Below are 19,120 nucleotides of genomic sequence, written 5' to 3' on the forward strand. Positions count from 1 at the left end.
AACAATGTGACATATAGAGACACAAAATCCTAAAAATGATGCAACTTGGTAACCCCAAAATCCTTTGCAAAAGGCAAACATTTAAGCAATGTTAAATATCAAAGCCAATCGTTTTGAGAAATGTAAAAATGTACTAAGTCTCGTTGGTAAATAGCTCCACTGTTCAATGTAGAATAAATATGTTTATAATAATTTGAATTCTTTGAAAAGGATGTTTCATTTCCATAGTCTTATCTCTATAAATATTTTTATTTATTTATTTATTTATTTTTATTTTTGACAGGCAGAGTGGACAGTGAGAGAGAGACAGAGAGAAAGGTCTTCCTTTTGCCGTTGGTTCACCCTCCAATGGCCGCCGCGGTAGCGCACTGCGGCCGGTGCACCGCGCTGTTCCGATGGCAGGAGCCAGGTGCTTCTCCTGGTCTCCCATGGGGTGCAGGGCCCAAGGACTTGGGCCATCCTCCACTGCACTCCCTGGCCACAGCAGAGAGCTGGCCTGGAAGAGGGGCAACCGGGACAGGATTGGTGCCCCGACCGGGACTAGAACCTGGTGTGCCGGCGCCGCAAGGCGGAGGATTAGCCTGTTGAGCCACGGCGCCGGCCTATTTTTATTTTAGTATCTTGAAATAAGCTCTATATAATTTCCCTTATGAATAAGATAACAAAAAATGACTTCAAGTTTTGTGAATATATTCAATATGCAGTAAGTTAGTGAAAGAAAAAAACTACAGTATCATGCACTGACCCATTGTACAATGTACACTTGCCTATGTGTGTCCAGTGCATCTCTGATACAGATGCCAGAAGCACCTACAGATTCTATAAAAAGTAAAGGGTGCACATTGAAAAGAATTGTAAGAGATAATTCTTCAAATATTTACAGATGCTTATATTCTCTCTCTTTCTCTTTCTCTCTTTTTAAAATATGTTTATTTCTCTGTTTGAATGTCAGTTACAGAGAGAGGGAGACCTAACAGAGAGAAGGAGAGAAGTGAAAGAGAAGACCTTCCATCCGGTAGATTCACTCCCAGAAAGCTGCAATGGCCTGAACTGGGCCTGGCCAAAGCCAGAAACCAGGAGCTACTTCCAGGCATTGCAGAGGCCCAAGTATTTGTCCTTCCTATGATTGTTTCTCAGGCACATTGGCATGGAGCTAGTTTGGAAGAGGAGTAGCCAGGACATGAACTGGTGCCTTATGAGGTGCCATCATCCCAGGCTGTGGCTTTACCTCCTACATCACAACTCCAGTCCCTGAAGCTTGTATTCTTACATGAACACCAAGGATAACAAATGAGTGGGATTCTTACTGCAAATGTAGCCGTACTAATACTGCCCTGGCCCGTGGGGTAATTAACTAGGATATGAGGAGGGCAGACCTGAATGGAGAGACAAACCAGACATGAGAAGGGAGACCAAGACAGTATTCTGATCAAGGTCCCACTTTATTGGAGAAGGAGGCAGCTTATATAGTACAAGGTAAGGATTGTGGCAATTGAGGGCAAGCAGGGGTCATTTTACAGCATAGTTCCAAGGAATGGTTTTACAGGAGTTTTAAATCAACATCAGTTTGACAAGGGGAGTTACTGTGGGTTTTACAGCCACCAAATGTACTTATCAAGATACAAGAGGTTGTGAGGTCAGAGGGGAACTGAAGCCAGATGGCCAAGTGCCAACCATATCAGTGATCTGTACAACGGAGCTTTCTAGTGATTTGTAGTTGAAGGTTAATCTAAACAGAGGCCTATACAGGGAAACCAACACAGTGGCTCCCAACATCTCCCCCTTCTTTGTATATAGCAAGATGAGGTTACATGTCATTAACGCTATACCGCTACGTTTTTGTGAGCGGTGCTGTTATTTATTTATTTATTTATTTTTTATAATGAAGCAGATGATGGTGCCTGTGTTAGGTTGTGGGATTTAACAGCATATTCTTACCTGTCATCAGAATCCATCGTCATCGATGAATCCCTGTCTTAGGTTGATATGTGCGGCAACCCATCTTACCCATCATTGACTTATCTTTTATTATTGACCGTCTTATCTTCTGAGGGATGTCCAAGGCCTAGTTAGAAAATACACAAAACACCTGCCTACAAGACAGGCTGTAAAGAGGCTTACGAGGAAGATTACAATCCCCACAAACAGTTTTTTAAGCCAGGAGAAATTTGGCAGCCAAGATGTAAGCCAGTTGAATAAGCTTTCGGACCCTTTGTCTTGAGTAAAGTGAGAAGCAAGTTCTGTGAGTTTTTGGATTTCAATAGCAATACTATGAGAGTTATCAGTAAGATTAAAACAACACATATTTTTAACTTGATTGCATTTTTTGTGATGTAGTAAGAGAAGATAATCAATGGCTGCCCGATTATCTAGAATACCTTGCGGTAATACTTGTTGTTCTTTGTTTAACAAAGACAAGGCTGTTCAGGTACTATTAATATTTTTTACCATAGCACATGCAAGTTTTGTAACAGTATTATAAGCTCCTAAAGCTAAACCAGGAACCCCTACTAATGAAAAGGCTAGAGCGTCTACTTCTTCCTTTGAGAGCAGATTTACTGCATCATCACAGGATGGATCTAATTGGTTTAAAGATTGCCTGTTATGCCAATTACGTGTGGTATTCTTGTAGTCTAACATCTCAGGGGAAGGAAGACAGTCTGCTAAGGCAACAATGAATCCCATCAGAGATGTTAGCAGGGATATAATTAAAAGTAAAATTATCGCAGCAGAAAAACCAACCTTCCGGCAACAGAATATGTCCAGTGCCATAAGATATTTGTTGAGTCTTATTACAATGTAATCCATTACCTAATTTTTCATATTTTGTGGTACAATTTTTTATCACTGCACAAGTGTCATTATTCAACACAGCTACACGAGGTGTCATTAATTGAATCATGTCCTTAGGTGATTTATAAGACGGAGTTCCCTAATTGTATAGTCTGCATAAGAAACAGTCTTGCTTGGGAATTGTGAGAAGGTAAGATTTTTAATCTCTTCAGATGGATGACAAACAGGCAGCAGACAGGATCTCAAGATAGCTCTTATGTGCATATCCTGCTGGAGGCAGATACTATCTTATCCTGCAATATTTGCAAGTCATATCCAAATATTATCATGTTTCAGGGGAACACCACAGATGATCACAAGGCTGGAGAGGAAGATTAAGATTTTCCTCTTCTCTGAGGTGGACTTAAACGCTATCAGGAAAAACAGTAGAGTCTTCAGGGTACCTGAAAAGAGAAGGAGAGTAACCTCAGGAATAAGGGCTTTTCCTGGGTCTATTAGTTAAGATAATTACGGGGTGAGAAACCCATTAGAGTGTAAGAGCATTGTCAGGAAGGTGTTTGTTTTGATAAGGGAAATCTTCAATAGGCCTTATCAAACATTCAGGCAACCATCGGGCAGCATTTTCTTTGTTGTCAAACACACAAACAGATCCTCTTCCCCATATTAGCACAGGATCTGGGCCATTCCATTTTGAAGTGAGAGGATCTTTCCACATGACTGTTGCGTATTGATCCACTGACTGCGGATGCCAGAAACGATCAGCAGCAGTCTTGCCCTTATTATCAAGTGTCAAAAGTTTAATACAAATAATGCATGATGGAGAACATTTTTAGGTGTTCCTAATGTGGGATAGAAAGTCTGTGTTTTGAGTTTTTGAAGCATGTTTTTAATTGTTTGATGAGCTCATTCTACAATGCCTTGTTCCTGGGGGTTATATGGAATTCCTGTAATATGCTTAATTTGGAGTTGTTTACAGAAACATTGAAAATTTTTCCCGGTATAACCTGGGCCATTATCTGTTTTAATTGTTTTAGGTTTTCCCATAACTGCCATACAACTGAGTACATGTGCGATAACATTTCTAGAGGCTTCACCAGGGTGGGCTGAAGCAAAAAGAAAACCGCTAAAGGTATCAATAGTAACATGAAGGTATTTAAGCTTACCAAAGGAAGGAATGTGAGTAACATCCATTTTCCATAGCTCATTAGGGACCAGCCTTTATGAATTGATTCCCAAATGAGGCACAGGTAGGAAAGTGACACAGTTCTGGCATTGCTTAACAATCTGTTGTGCTTGTTCTCGAGTAATTTTAAAAAGAAGACGAGGGGTTTGAGCATTAAGGTGATGTAGGGTATGAGCCTCTTTGGCCCGAGTAAGCGAGTCAGCTTCTGCAAAAAATGTTAGTTGAGTGGCCTTATCTATGATCTCATTGCCTTTGGCCAAAGGGCCAGGGAGACCAGAGTGAGCACGAATGTGACATACATAAAAAGGGGCATCTCTTCCTCACCACGACATGTTGTAATCAAACTCACCACAGTGAAACATAAAGAAAAGATCCTAAAAGGTGCAAGAGAGAAACGTCGGATCACTCTTAGAGGATCTCCAATTAGACTCACAGCAGACTTCTCATCAGAAACCCTACAAGCTAGAAGGGAATGGCGAGACATAGCCCAGGTACTAAGAGAGAAAAACTGCCAGCCCAGAATACTATATCCTGCAAAGCTCTCATTTGTGAATGAAGGTGAAATTAAGACTTTTCACAGCAAACAGAAACTGAAAGAATTTGTTGCCACTCATCCTGCCCTGCAAAAGATGCTTAAAGATGTGTTACACACAGAAACACAGAAACATGGTCCCCAATATGAAAGAAGGTAAAGGAAGGAAACCTCACAGCAAAAGATCACAGGAAGCTCAATTTCTCTTTGACATAGAATTAAACTCTGATGCTCTGTTAAAGCAATGTGTTAAAGTAATCTATTATGTTCTCTTGATGTCTGTTAAATTCTAATTGTTCAAAAACAGCTGAATTTTTATTAAGAGCTATGGGTTATTTAAATATGTGCTTTTTTCAAAAATTTGAATATCTGCTGCTCATAAAACTAAAGCGTTGTTGGTTCTGTGTTTAGCTGTCCTCCTATAGGTTCCTATGGACTTTTTCCAGCCACTTCTATTGTATTCAGTACTTTGGGACGGCTCTGTAAACAGATGAAGCCAATAATGTATTAACAGTACCAACTGAGAGAAAGTATGGTTAACTGAGGTTACTAAAAAGAAAAAGCAATTCAAATCAATTGGCAATCTACAAAAAGAGTTAAAGATTTTAAAAGCTATTATTAAAATTGATATATTGGTCTATTATGCTATATTATATGTGTGTACATATTGTATGTCCACATGGGGAAATTTTATTAAGAGTTTTATTTTAAATGGCTTATAGATAAGATTGTCCATAAATTTAAGCTGCTAAAATCAATCAAAGATACATTTTAATTTGTGGGACCTGAATGTGTGTATCATATGTTTTAGACTTGTTGGTAGAAAGAAACTAAAAACATTTTAGATGGTTGTGCTTAAGTTTACTGGCTAAACAAACTACACCATGTTAGATATTTAAGAGGTGTTTTCAAATACATGATTCTTAAAATTTATAGAAGGCATTGGACCTTCTGGTAAATGTTTTCTTAAGTTGTTATCTAATGGTTGAAACGGTTTGCTAAGTATTCATGTGATATTGCTATTGTCAGCAAGCGATCTAGGACTTGCTCCCTCATTTCTCTATTCTAAGCCCAACTTGTTCTTTCATTTCTCTATTCTCTTCAAGGTAGGAAACTAATTCTATTATGAAGGAATCTGTAGGATGCACAATTTAATCTTTAGACCTTATAAAAGAGATGGCTAACATTTTTCTGTAATAGCATAGCCAAAATAAGAACTCAAATAATAATCTCATAGCTAGATTCACTTCGCCATCAGCGAAGTAAACAGTAAGTAGAAAAAACCTCCCTTTCAGACCAAAGGGAAAGAAAGTTTTAAAGTGAGAATATAATTTTCCTCATGGGCATTGTCTACCTTAGAAAAACTACTACAGAACATGCCTGTGACTATAGACTTGTAGTTCAGGCCACCAAAGATTAGAGATGGGACATGGGCACTCCCTTGACTTGCATCCTCTGGTCTGCTTTAACACAAACCAGGAGGAAAAGAAAGCTCGGCATCAGAAGCAATGGGTGGCAGGCCTATTAATGGCTGATCTGTACAGTGATCTGCCCTCAAGGAGACCCAACAGGCCAGTCCACTGCAGTGGCTTTCAATGTGGTAAGCCTGGGCTTCAGCAGAAGTCAGCTTGTGAAGAGCCCTGGCAGCTCTGCCAAGAGTTGGATCACTGGAAATGGACCTGCCCTGGAATCGAAGGATGCCCAGGTCAGAGCCACAGATCTTATTGGCTCTAAGCTGAAAAGCCCTTCACTCAGCCCAACTTCCAAAGTGACCACTGCAGCTGAGGGGATGGTCAAGTAGGGTCAGCAACATTGCAGGCAGAACTGTAAATTTCTTGTTAGAGATGCCACCTGCCTTTACCTGGCCAGCTCTCCTCCCAGGCCAGCCAAGTAATGAAAGTCAACAGAGTGCCTTCCCCTAGGAGGTTCACACCTCCCTTAGGATATACCCCATGTGAAGAGATAGATAGGTCTGGGCCTCTGAATTTACAAGGCCTAAAGCCCAACAGATTATTATCAAGCCCCTTCTATCAGGTTCTATTTGCCTCTCAATCAGAAAACTTAATTGTAGCTTAGACAGCACCTTTCTTAGCTCCTCTAATAATGACTCTGTCCTTTGTTCTAGGCCCTGTCTAGTGCACTTGGGCCTCATTCCTTTGTAATCATAACCTCTACTCTACCACCAATGGCTCTACTCCCAACATGTGTGTACTGATGGTCCTCTTCCCCACTTAATGCTGTATAATTGTTCAAACCTGGTAAATGCCACTCTTAGGATCATTGGTTACTATCCTCACTCTGTCTTTTATGACCTTGTCTAAATATGATCAGAGTCGGTGAACTTGGAAGGCTTCCATAGCCTTGGCAACTCATGATGACAGCCTAGGATGGTTACTGGCGCCATAAACTAGAGTGTCAATTTGTTGGGTCAACAACAGGAGCCACTGTGCACTTGCTCCTCATGTGGGATCTCTGTCCTTAATGTGCTGTACATTGTGATTTAATGCTATAACTAGTACTCAAACAGTATGTTTCACTTTGTGTTTCTATGTGGGTGCAAACTGTTGAAATCTTTATACTAAATTGATCTTCTGTATATAAAGAGAATTGAAAATGAATCTTGATGCAAATGGAAGGGGAGAGGGAGCGGAAGGGGGGAGGGTTGCGGGTGGGAGGGAAGTTATTGGGGGGGGGGAAGCCATTGTAATCCATAAGCTGTACACTGGAAATTTATATTCATTAAATAAAAGTTAAAAAAAAAAGGGGCATCTCTGGCATGAATATAATGTTGTATTAAAGAAAATAAAGGTTAGCCGTTAGTAGTTGGCTTGATATAAGGTACTGTCTCCAGCAGCGGAATAGATTGAGCAATATAGGCACTATCAGTGTACAGGTTGAAAGGGGAGGAGGGAAATTGGACGAACACCTGTAGGACAGCAAGCAATTCCACTAACTGCGCAGAGCTATATGGAGACATTAAAGTAGAAATCTTGCCATTAACGGAAAAGGCAGCTCGTCCACTAGAGGAGCCATCTGTGAAAACAAGGAGGGCATTGGAAAGGGGTTTTATGGAGGTTCGTACTGGAAAAACAACAGTCTGATATCATAGAAACTGAAGGAGTTTGCCAGCAGGATAATGATTATCAAAGTTTCCCATATACAATATGCAAGAGACTGCCCAGTCATCATCATTTTGAATGAGCCATTGAATCTGTGCAGAGTTACATGGTACAATTATTTTATCTGGGTCCTTACCAAATATTTTTCTACTATGTTCTATTTCCATTTTAATAATATTAGCCACCCAGGTAGTATAAGGCGTTAAAACTTTAGAGGGAGCAGCAGGTAGATGTACCCAATAAAGAGGTCCTTCTTGCCAAAAAACTCCAGTAGGTGAAAAGCTAGTAGCATATATAACAAACTGCAAAGGCCGATTGTGATCAATGAAGGTGATTTGTTGATTACAAATAGCTGCTTCAACCTTAGAAAGCGCTGCCTGAGCAGAAGAGTTTAGAGAGCGTTTGGAAAGAGGATCGGAGTCCCCTTTAAGGGGACAGAAGGTCGAACAGAGGTTTAAGCTCACCTGTGGTCAATTTTAAGTAGGGGTGGAGCCAATTAATGTCACCCAAAAGTTTTTGGAAGTCATTTAGAGTTTTAAGGTGATCAGTTTTAAGATGAACCTTCTGAGATAATACTTTATTAGTGAATAGTTCAAAACCCAAAAATAAGTATGGAGCCTTCAACTGAATTTTATCTGGTGCTATTTGAAGGCCTGCATCCCTTAAGGCTTTTGAGAGTTGTTGAGAAAAACAAAGAAGAGGATTAGAGTCTGGACCAGCAAGTAGAATATCATCCATGTAATGGATTATATAGAGAGGGGAATCCTTTGATCTGAAGGGATCTATGACTTGGGCAACAAATTTTTGACACAAGGTGGGGCTATTGGCCATCCCTTGAGGCAAGACCTTCCATTGGAATCTGGGCATAGGACCTTTAAAATTTATTACTGGTAGGCTGAATGCAAAATATTGGCAATCTTCTGGGTGAAGAGGAATAGTGAAAAAACAATCCTTTAAATCAATGACTATTTTATAATAACCCTTAGGAATAGCAACTGGAGTAGGAAGGCCAGGTTGAAGGGCACCCATAGGGATCATAATCTTATTAATTTTTCGAAGATCTTGTAAGAGTCTCCATTTCCCCAATTTTTTCCTTATAACAAAAATTGGGGTATTCCAAGGAGAAGTGGTTGGTTCTATATGACTGGCAGCAAGCTGTTCCTGTACTAACGCTGTAGCTGTGGTCAGTTTTTCAGATGTTAGAGGTCATTGATCAATCCACACAGGCTCTGTTATCATCCAAGAGATTTTATCTGCATGGCATACAGGCATGTCAATGGCCGCTAAGGAAAATTTTCATAACCAATACTGGTGAGATCTGTTTTGACTTTAATTGTAACGGGAGTCATGCGTCCTTTAGAGTTTTTTCCTAGTCCTTGGCCTGGGCGGTATCCCTGGTTAAGCATCTGTTGAGTAATTAATTCACTCGGGCTGCACATAAAAAATTTCATCTGAGAAAGAATATCTCTGCCCCATAAATTGACAGGCAGGCCAGCGACCACATAGGGCTGCACTGTGCCTTTGTTTCCCTCTTCATCTTAGAACTTTGGAGAGGATTAGTAGTTTGGCCTATTCCTTTTAAATGGGTTAAGGAAGGATCAAGTGGCCAAGCTGAAGGCCCGTCTTTACCAGAAATAATAGTGGCATCTGCTCCCGTGTCGACTAAACCCTCAAAAGTTTTTCCGTCCAGTTTAAGTTTCGGTTATCTGATGCACCCAATATGCATCAGAGGAACCAAAGCTTTGAGAAGATCTTTGGTTTTTATAACTGGGATTATTATTAAGGAGAGGCAATAGTATCAATTGAGCTATTCTTTGTCCTGGGAGAATGGTTACAGGTCCCTGAGGAGCAGAGACCACAAGCTTAATTTCTCCGATATAATCATTGTCAACAACACCTGGAGAGACATGGAGGCCCTGGATAACAGAACTTCCTCATCCTAAAATCAAACCAAACATTTTTGGAGGCAGGGGGCCGAAAATTCCAGTAGGCAAGATTTGAGTTCCAGATTCTGGGGTTAATACTGTGCGGGAGGTGGTACAGAGGTCCACTCCTGCACTTCCTGCAGTTGCCCGCGTGAGGGAGGCAATATTTGTGGAGTTGGAGGCTGGGGAACAAAGCTGCCAGCCCCAGGGTTTGATCCCATTGTTGGTTTGGGGCCCTGGAGTGGGCCCCTCATCCAGTTTCCCTGTTTGGGGGGCAGTGGGTTGCCTTGGATATCAGTTTTAGACTTACACTCAGATGCCCAATGTTTGCCTCCCTTGCAGTGAGGGCATAACGAAGAGGGGACTGGCTTTTCTACTTTCGGGGTGGAACATTCCTTTTGAAAATGTCCGGGAGGGGGGAAGCCATTGTAATCCATAAGCTGTACTTTGGAAATTTATATTCATTAAATGAAAGTTTAATAAATAAATAATAAAAAAAGAAAATGTCCAGGTTGTTTACAGTTAAAGCACAACCCTGAGTTTGATTTCCTGGACTGAAGTTGAAATGCGGCCCCAACCACCAGGCCAATTTGACTAGATAACGGATTGACATCTGAGCACAAATGAATGTAATCAGAAAGTGATTTACTTTGTCTATGAGGACGTAAAACTGCCTGACACACTGCATTGGCATTTTCAAAAGCCAGTTGTCGAACAAGATCACTATCTGTTTCTTTTGGGCCCATAAGTCTCTCAATGGCATCTGTAAGGCGTCCCACAAAATCACTGAATGGTTCCTGAGCTCCCTGTCTTATTTTGGATATAGAAGAAACAATGGAACCAGGAGATGGAAGGCCTTGCATGTGGAATTTGCAGCAATAATCCTGATGGGAAAGCAGCCTGTTTCTCATTAGTGTTAAAGGGACATTTTCCTGAAGTTTGTCTAAGGTCCAGGTCTTACAATGGCCTCTAGAGGCCGTATTACGATCAGCCAAGTCTTGACAGTGTTGTTTATATTCAGCTCTCCAAGACAGATACTGTCCCCTACTTAGGGAGGCTTTAGCCAACAATTCCCAGTCATTAATAGTAAGCCAGTCCTCAGAGATTCCAAAAGTGATAATATAAATGGTGCAGTCAGGCTATATTGAGAGATAGCACTCTTTAATTCCTTTAGATATTTAATTTTTAAGGGTCGATATCCCTGCCCTTTGGTTAACTGTGGCTCTGTTTCCTCATCCTCTTCGGAGGAATCTTTTGCCTGAGAGGAAGGTCGCTCAGTTTGTCCCTCATCTTCATTTTCGTTAGCCACATTATCCTCATCCTCACCATGCCCCTCCTCAATATCTTCAATAGATCTAAGACCATGACCCTTTTGTTCCCTGGGAGACATTTTTATCTTTGACTGTGCTCTGGTTCCCAGGAAGGCTTGCAGTGTGGGTCTGTACGCCTCACCAGTAGGTGACTCTTGCAAGTCCAAGTCCAACAGTTGCAACTCCTTAATTAACCTTTTTTCCCCTTTTTTTGCTTGTAATAACATTCTAAGCTTATTGGCCTCGTTTGTAACAGCCATAATAGCCTTACTAGTAACATAAGTAGTGCCAGGAGGGGAAGGTGCAGAGGCCATTACAGGGGCAAGTACAGGAGGGAGTGGTAACGTATTGAGGTGGCAGGACTGGAACAGGTGGCCAGTGTGGATCATGGTATTTAGTGGCTTCTTCTTCTAGGGAAACTAGATCCTCCTGGGGTAAAGGACCCCCTACTTTCTCCAAAGACTTAGAGAGTGCTGAGTAAATATGGGATTTTTGGCTGAGGGGCTCCTCAGGTATAGGCATAGAGACAGAAGGGCATGGGGAGCAAGCCTTATTAAGTGAAGTCTGACTGCCCTTAACTTTGCTTTTTAGAATGATTCTCCATCCTCTACTACCTTAGAGGCATCAGTGCGCAGATGACGGATCTGAAGAATATCGTTTATAAGGTTCCAATAGGAGAAAGCCTGCACAGGAATTTTCTCAGGACCAAATGTGTGATAACACTCTTTTAAACAACCGCCCACTCTTTGCCATTGTTTCTCATCTATCATCCCCTCCTTCAGAAACCAAGGACACATGTCCTCTAGGAATATAAAAAATGCTATAAGGTCTTTTGTTTTAACCCTGGCTCCTCGTGTCTTGAGTGATGCTTTTAACCCCTTCACAAAGAGTTCCTGCTTACTTAGTGTTTGCCCCATAGTTTCATCGCTCCACTTACCCTCGTAGCCTGTATCGCGGATGGGTCAGGACGCGGTGGCCACTATGCAGGTCTTCACTCAGCTTCTTCAGGCCCGTATCACTGACAAATTGTCAGTGGTGGCTATTATGAGACAAGGCGGTGACCTAAATGAAACAGCTAGCTCTTCCAGCGACGTTCAGTTCAATTCCCGTTCCCTGTGCCCCACGTTGGGTGCCACTTGCACTGGCCCATGGGGTAATTAACTAGGACATGAGAAGGGCAGACCTGAATGGAGAGACAAACCAGACACGAGAAGGGAGACCAAGACAGTATTCTGATCAAGGTCCCACTTTATTGGAGAAGGAGGCAGCTTATATAGTACAAGGCAAGGATTGTGGCAATTGAGGGCAAGCAGGGGTCATTTTACAGCATAGTTCCAAGGAATGGTTTTACAGGAGTTTTAAATCAACATCAGTTTGACAAGGGGAGTTACTGTGGGTTTTACAGCCACCAAATGTACTTATCAAGATACAAGAGGTTGTGAGGTCAGAGGGGAACTGAAGCCAGATGGCCAAGTGCCAACCATATCAGTGATCTGTACAAACGGAGCTTTCTAGTGATTTGTAGTTGAAGGTTAATCTAAACAGAGGCCTATACAGGGAAACCAACACAGTGGCTCCCGACACATACCATTTTCTTGCTTTTTTAAAAAAGATTTATTTATTTTATTTGAAAAGCAGAGATTCAGAGAACAGGAGAGAGAGAGAGACAGAGAGAGAGAGACAGAGAGAGAAAGAGAAAGCCTGAATGTAGTTGCTCATGCCCGCAATGAAAACAATGACTCTGGCTGAGCCAGGCAGAAGCCAGGAACCAGGAGCTTCATTTGAGTGTCCACATGGGTGTGGGGGTCCCAAGCACTTGGACCACCTTTTGATATTTTGTGTTGTTATCCTCATTTACTTCAGAAATTTTTTTATTTATCTTTTGATGTCTTCTATGACTCAGTGTTCATCCAGGAGCATGTTGTTCAGTCTCCATATGTTTGCATACACTCTAGGGATTGCTAATTTCCAGCTTCATTCCACTGTGGTCTGAGAAGATTCATGGTATGATTCTAATTCTTTTGAATTTGCTGAGACTTGCTTTATGGCCTAGTATATGGTCAATCCTAGAGTAGGTTCCATTACTGCTGAGAAGAATGTGTATTCCTTAAGTGTAGGATGAAAAGTTCTGTAGATATCTGTTACATCCATTTGGTTTATAGTGTCAATTAAATCTGCTGTTTCTTTGTTGATCTTCTGTCTGGTTGATCTGTCTATTGCTGAATGTGGAGTATTGAGGTCCCCCAATTCTATTGTATTGGAGTCTAAGTCTCCCTTTAAGTTCCTTACTATATCTTTTAAATAAACTGGTGCCCTGTACTTAGGTGCATATACATTTATAATAATTACATCTTCCAGTTGAACTGATCCCTTAATCATTAAATAGTGCCCCTCTTTGTCTCTCTTAATAGTTTTTGTGTTAAAGATTATTTTGTCTGATATTAAGATGGCTACCCCAGCTCTTTTTTGGTTTCTGTTTGCATGGAATATCTTTTTCCAACCTTTCACTTTCAGTCTGCATGCATCTTTGTTGGAAAGATGTGTTTCTTATAAGCAGCAAATAGATGGGTTTTGTTCCTTAATCCATTCAGCCAGCCTGTGTCTTTTAATTGGAGAGTTGAGGCCATTTACATTCAATGTGACTCTTGATAAGTAGTGACTTTGCCCTGCCATTGTCCCAAAGATATTTCTAATATATGCTTTGATCTTTGTGATCTTTTGCTGTGAGGTTTTCTTCCTTCACCTTCTTTCATATTGGTGACCGTGTTTCTGTGTTTCTGTGTGTAACACATCTTTAAGCAGGGCTGGATGAGTGGCAACAAATCCTTTCAATTTTTGTTTGCTGTGAAAGGTCTTTATTTCACCTTCATTCACAAAAGAGAGCTTTGCAGGATATAATATTCTGGGCTGGCAGTTTTTCTCTCTTGGTACATGGGCTATATCTTACCATTCCCTCCTAGCCTGTAGGGTTTCTGATGAGAAGTCAGCTGTGAGTCTAATTGGAGATCCTCTGAGAGTAATCTGGCGTTTCTCTCTTGCACATTTTAGAATCTTTTCTTTATGTTTCACTGTGGTGAGTTTGATTACAATGTGTTCTGGTGAGTATTTCCTTTGCTTATGTTTATTGGGGGTGCTATGTGCTTCCTGTACTTGGATGTCTCTTTCCTTTTCCAAACCCGGGAAGTTTTCTGCTAGTATCTCACTAAAAAGGCCTTCTAAACCTTTCTCTCTCTCCATGCCTTCAGGAACTCTTAGAACCTGAATGTTGGGTTTTTAATAGTATCCTGTAGATTCCTAACAATATTTTTTAGATTCCTAAATTTCCTCTTCTTTTCTCTGGTTTGACTGTATACTTTCTTGTGTTCTGTCTTCTAAGTCTGATATTCTCTCTTCTCCCCACTGATTCTGTTTCTAAGGCTCTCAAATGTGTTGTTTATTTGGTCTATTGAATTCTTCATTTCATTTTGGTTTCTCTTCAATATCTCAATTTCATGTTCTACTAAATTCCTCATTTCATTTTGATTCCTCCTTATGATTTCATTTTCATGAGAGAGATTTTCTGTCCTGTCCTTTATGGATTTCTGTAGTTCATTCATTTGTTTTTGAAAACTAAATGTTCTTATCATAAATTTTTTGAATTCCATATCTTTCATTTCTTCTATCTTATCATCTTTATAATCTTGTATTGGAGTGTCATGATGTCTTCCTTGTCTTGTTTCCTTGGTTTTTGCATTTGTTGTTTGGCATTGTGGAGATATTCTTTGGTTTCTTCTTTTTTTTCTGTGGTGGCTTTTCTCATTTTACTATGACTCTAGATTAAGTGGACTGTCTGCTTTTGGTGAATCTCTAGAGGCTTGTGGTGGGTGTGGCTAGAGAACTCCATACAATTCTTCAGGGTTAAGGCTGTGCCAAGGGAGAGACACCTAGGTTTGGTGTGGTAACACTCTCTCTCTCTCTCTCTCTCTCTCTCTCTCTCTCTCTCTTATCCAGAAGGGAAGTAATTCCACTCAGCTGAGCTCTTCTCCTCAATGGAAATCAGTGCCTGAGCACTAGCCACAGTGTGTATAATCTTCGTCTGCTCTGTCCCAAGGACCACACAAAGGATCTGTGCACTTCTCAGTGTAAACTCAGATTCCCCTGCAATGTCTCTCACCAGGTAGCCAAGGCCACCCAAGTTTGTGGCATCTCCCACTGAGACTGTGGTGGAATGAGAAGGCCATGCCAAGATGGCCACTGGCAAGCAAGCATCAGTTACTCTGGAATGGCTTTGAAACCCACCTGGCAACAGAGCCTGCCTGGCAGCAGGCTGTGATTGGATGGCTCTGGAAACCACATGGCAATGGAGCCTGCCTGGAACAGGCAGGATTGGCTATTGACCGGATTGGCTGCCTTGGCTATTTAAGCTGCTGTACCAACTGAAATAAACAAGTCTGCAGGCAGCTCGCCTCAGGCCTGATTTCACCTGACTCCCGGGGTCTGTGTGGTGACTCCGCACCTCCTGACCCCACCATGCTCCTCCTCTCAGAACAAATCCACAGCAACATGAGACTACTCACATCTCATCCACACTGTGAGTTCTCCCACACACTTTCAATTTTTTTTTCACAGTCCCGGTTCATGAGCGCCACACATTCACTAGGTCTTAGTCTCCTGTTATTACTCCCAACCTGAGTCAGGTTTTTCTGCTTGGTTGAGGGTGGGTGCAGCCCCGAGCTGGTGCAGATGTTATGTATGTCCAAAATGGTGCCTGCTCTATTGTCTTGCATGCCTTTGTAAGGTGTATGGAGAGAGAGAATCGTGTCCATACCATCCCTTTTACCTTTTTCTCTCCTCTAGTTAGGCTGGTGTAATTTCCCCCATGAGGATTCAAGCCTCGTTCCCTCTAGGCTCTTCCTGCCACTTTTCTGCCAGTGTCTCGGGCTACTGTGGTTTTGCCTCACCTCTCTTTCTAATGCTGGTGCAGAGGAGGATTCTCAGCAGCTGGGCTCCCGAGCCAAGGGCGCCCATGTCCTCCACATAGATCTACCATGTCCCTGAGACTTCACTATCTCCACTTTTATTAAACTTTCTTTTCCTGGACTAACAGTGAGCTCCCTCCTTCTATTAAACCATCTTGGAGCCCGTCTATTTCTTTTTCATTCTCCTGTTCTCTTGTTATTGTTTCTGATACTATACTAAGAGTGTTGAAACTGAATGTCTTTGTCTTCTTCCAGATCTGAGGGGAAATGATTTCAGATTTTCCTCATTCAAGATGATATTGGCTATTTTTTTAAAATGTAGAGGCATTGCAATTTTGGTATATGTTCTTTCTGTACCTAGTTTGGTAAGAATTTTTTAAAAATTGTGAATGAATGTTGAATATTATCAAATATTTTTCTGCAGCCAGCACCGTGGATCACTTGGCTAATCCTCCACCTGTGGTGCCAGCACCCTGGGCTCTAGTCCCAGATGGGGCACCGGATTCTGGTCCTGGTTGCTCCTCTTCCAGTCCAGCTCTCTGCTGTGGCCCGGGAAGGCAGTGGAGGATGGCCCAGGTGCTTGGGCCCTGCACCCACATGGGAGACCAGGAGGAAGCACCTGGTTCCTGGCTTTGGATTGGCGCAGCACACCAGCCATGGAGGCCATTTGGGGAATGAACCAATGGAAGGAAGATCTTTCTCTCTATCTCTCTCTCTCACTGTCTAACTCTGCCTGTCAAAAAAAATTCTACATCTATTGAGATGATCATGTGATTTTTTTCCTTCATTCTGTTGATGTGATATACTACAATATGTGATTTGTGAATGTTAAACCCAGTTGGCATTCCTGGGTTAAATCCCACTTCATCACAGTGTATGGTATTTTGTTGTAGTGTTGGATTCACCTTGCTAACATTTTGTTGGGAATTTTTGTACTTGTATTTTTTAAGTATATTGATCAGGAGTTTTTTTTTTTCTGTTGTGTCTGTGTTTCATTTTGGTATCTGAGTGATGCTGGTAGAGTTCCAACCTTTTCAATATTTTGAAACAGAGAAGAATCAGAGTTATTTTTTTTGACAGGCAGAGTGGACAGTGAGAGAGAGAGAGAGAAAGGTCTTCCTTTGCCGTTGCTTCACCCTCCAATGGCCGCCGCGGCCGGCGCACTGCGGCCAGCGCACCGCGCTGATCCGATGGCAGGAGCCAGGTGCCTATCCTGGTCTCCCATGGGGTGCAGGGCCCAAGTACTTGGGCCATCCTCCACTGCACTCTCTGGCCACAGCAGAGAGCTGGCCTGGAAGAGGGGCAGCTGGGACAGAACCAGCGCCCCGACCGGGACTAGAACCCAGTGTGCCGGTGCCGCAAGGCAGAGGATTAGCCTAGTGAGCCGTGGCGCCAGCGAGAATCAGAGTTATTTCTTCTTTACCTGTTCTGTAGAATTCAGTTTTGAGGCCATTGGGCCCTGGATTTTTCTCTGATGGGATTTTTCATTACTGCTTTAGTGTTATTATCTGTTTATTGATCAGTTAGGTTTTATATATCTTCTTTTTTAAAAAAATATTTATTTATTTGAAAGGCAGAGTTATAGAGAGGCAGAGGTAGAAGCAGAGAGACAGAGAGGTCTTCCATCTCTTGGTTCTCCCCAGATGGCTGCAATGGCTGGGGTTGTGTCAATCTGAAGCCAGGTATAGGAGCTTCTTCTGGGTCTCCCACATGGGTGCAGGGGCCCAAGGACTTGGGCCATCTTCCACTGATTTCCCAGGCCATAGCAGAGAGCTGGATCAGAAGTGGAGCAGCTGGCCGGCGTCATGGCTCAATAGGCTAATCCTCCACCTTGTGGCGCCAGCACACCGGGTTCTAGTCCCAGTTGGGGCGCCGGATTCTGTTCTGGTTGCCCCTCTTCCAGGCCAGCCCTCTGCTATGCCCCATGAGTGCAGTGGAGGATGGCCCAAGTCCTTAGGCCCTGCACCTGGAGACCAGGAGAAGTACCTGGCTCCTGGCTTCGGATCAGCGTGATGCGCCGGCCGCAGTGCGCTGGCCGTGATGGCCATTGGAGGGTGAACCAATGGCACAAGGAAAACCTTTCTCTCTGTCTCTCTCTCTCACTGTCCACTCTGCCTGTCAAAAATAAAAAAAAATAAAATTAAAAAGTTAAAAAAAAGAAGTGGAGCAGCCAAGACTAAAACCAGTGCCCATATGGGATGCTGGCACTGCATGCAGTGGCCTTACCCACTACACCACCATGCCAGTCCCCTATTTATCTTCTTGATGTAATTTTGACAAGTTGTATGTATCTAGGTTCCTTTCCATTTCTGCAAAGTTTTCTATTTTGCTTACATACAGTGGTTTGTAGTAGTTTCTTATGGTTCTCTGTGTTTCTGTGATATCAGTTATGATGTTTCCACTTTCATCCCTAATTTTATTCGAGTTTTTCTTCTTTTTTCTTTGTTGTCCTGAGTAAAGTTTTGTTTATTTTGTTTATCTGTACATAGTACTAGTTTTTTGTTTTGTTGATCTTTTGCATTTTTTAATTTCAATTTTATTTATTTTTGTTCAAATCCCTGTCATTTCTCACCTCCTTCTAATTTGGAGTTTGGTTTGTTTTTGCTTTTTTAAGTCCTTGAAAATGCATTGTTATACTGTTCTATCTGAAATATTTCTATATTTTAGTGTATGCATTTATTATTTCTGAAATTTCTTAATTCTACTTTTGGTAGAATAAATACACTTGACATGTTGTGTTCTCATTCTTTGTTTCAAGGAATTTTTAAAAACTATAGTTGATGTTTAGATTTAATAATTTTTAACAGTTTGCCAAATTCCTTCATATGTAGATGTTATATAGGTACACATACTATATTTATTAAAAACCAGTATTTTAATATGACATAATGTAGGACTCATGACAATGATCATAAACTGAGGAAATAAAGGTATATTATATTGATGTTATAATTCAGTGAAGACAATATTTATAACTTTTATACACCAAACAATATGACATACATACATTTTTTATACTCTACATGTATTAACTTTCACATACTAGAGAAAATGTGGTATTTCTCTTTCTGTGTCTAGCTTAGTCAGCCTATGAAAGAGACACATGAACTCTGTTTATTGAAGCTCAATCCACAATAGTAACAATGAATAAATGAAGAAAATGTTGAATATGTGAATTCTGAGACCTGATTGTCACCCAATGTATGGTTTATCCTGGACATTGTTTGGTGTGCTAATGAGGAGAATGTGTATTCTTGTGGTTTTTAATTAAAATGTTCTGTCAATGCCTGTGTTGTTCAT

This window comes from Lepus europaeus, chromosome 20 (genome assembly GCF_033115175.1).
Source record: "Lepus europaeus isolate LE1 chromosome 20, mLepTim1.pri, whole genome shotgun sequence".
Lineage (NCBI taxonomy): Eukaryota > Metazoa > Chordata > Mammalia > Lagomorpha > Leporidae > Lepus > Lepus europaeus.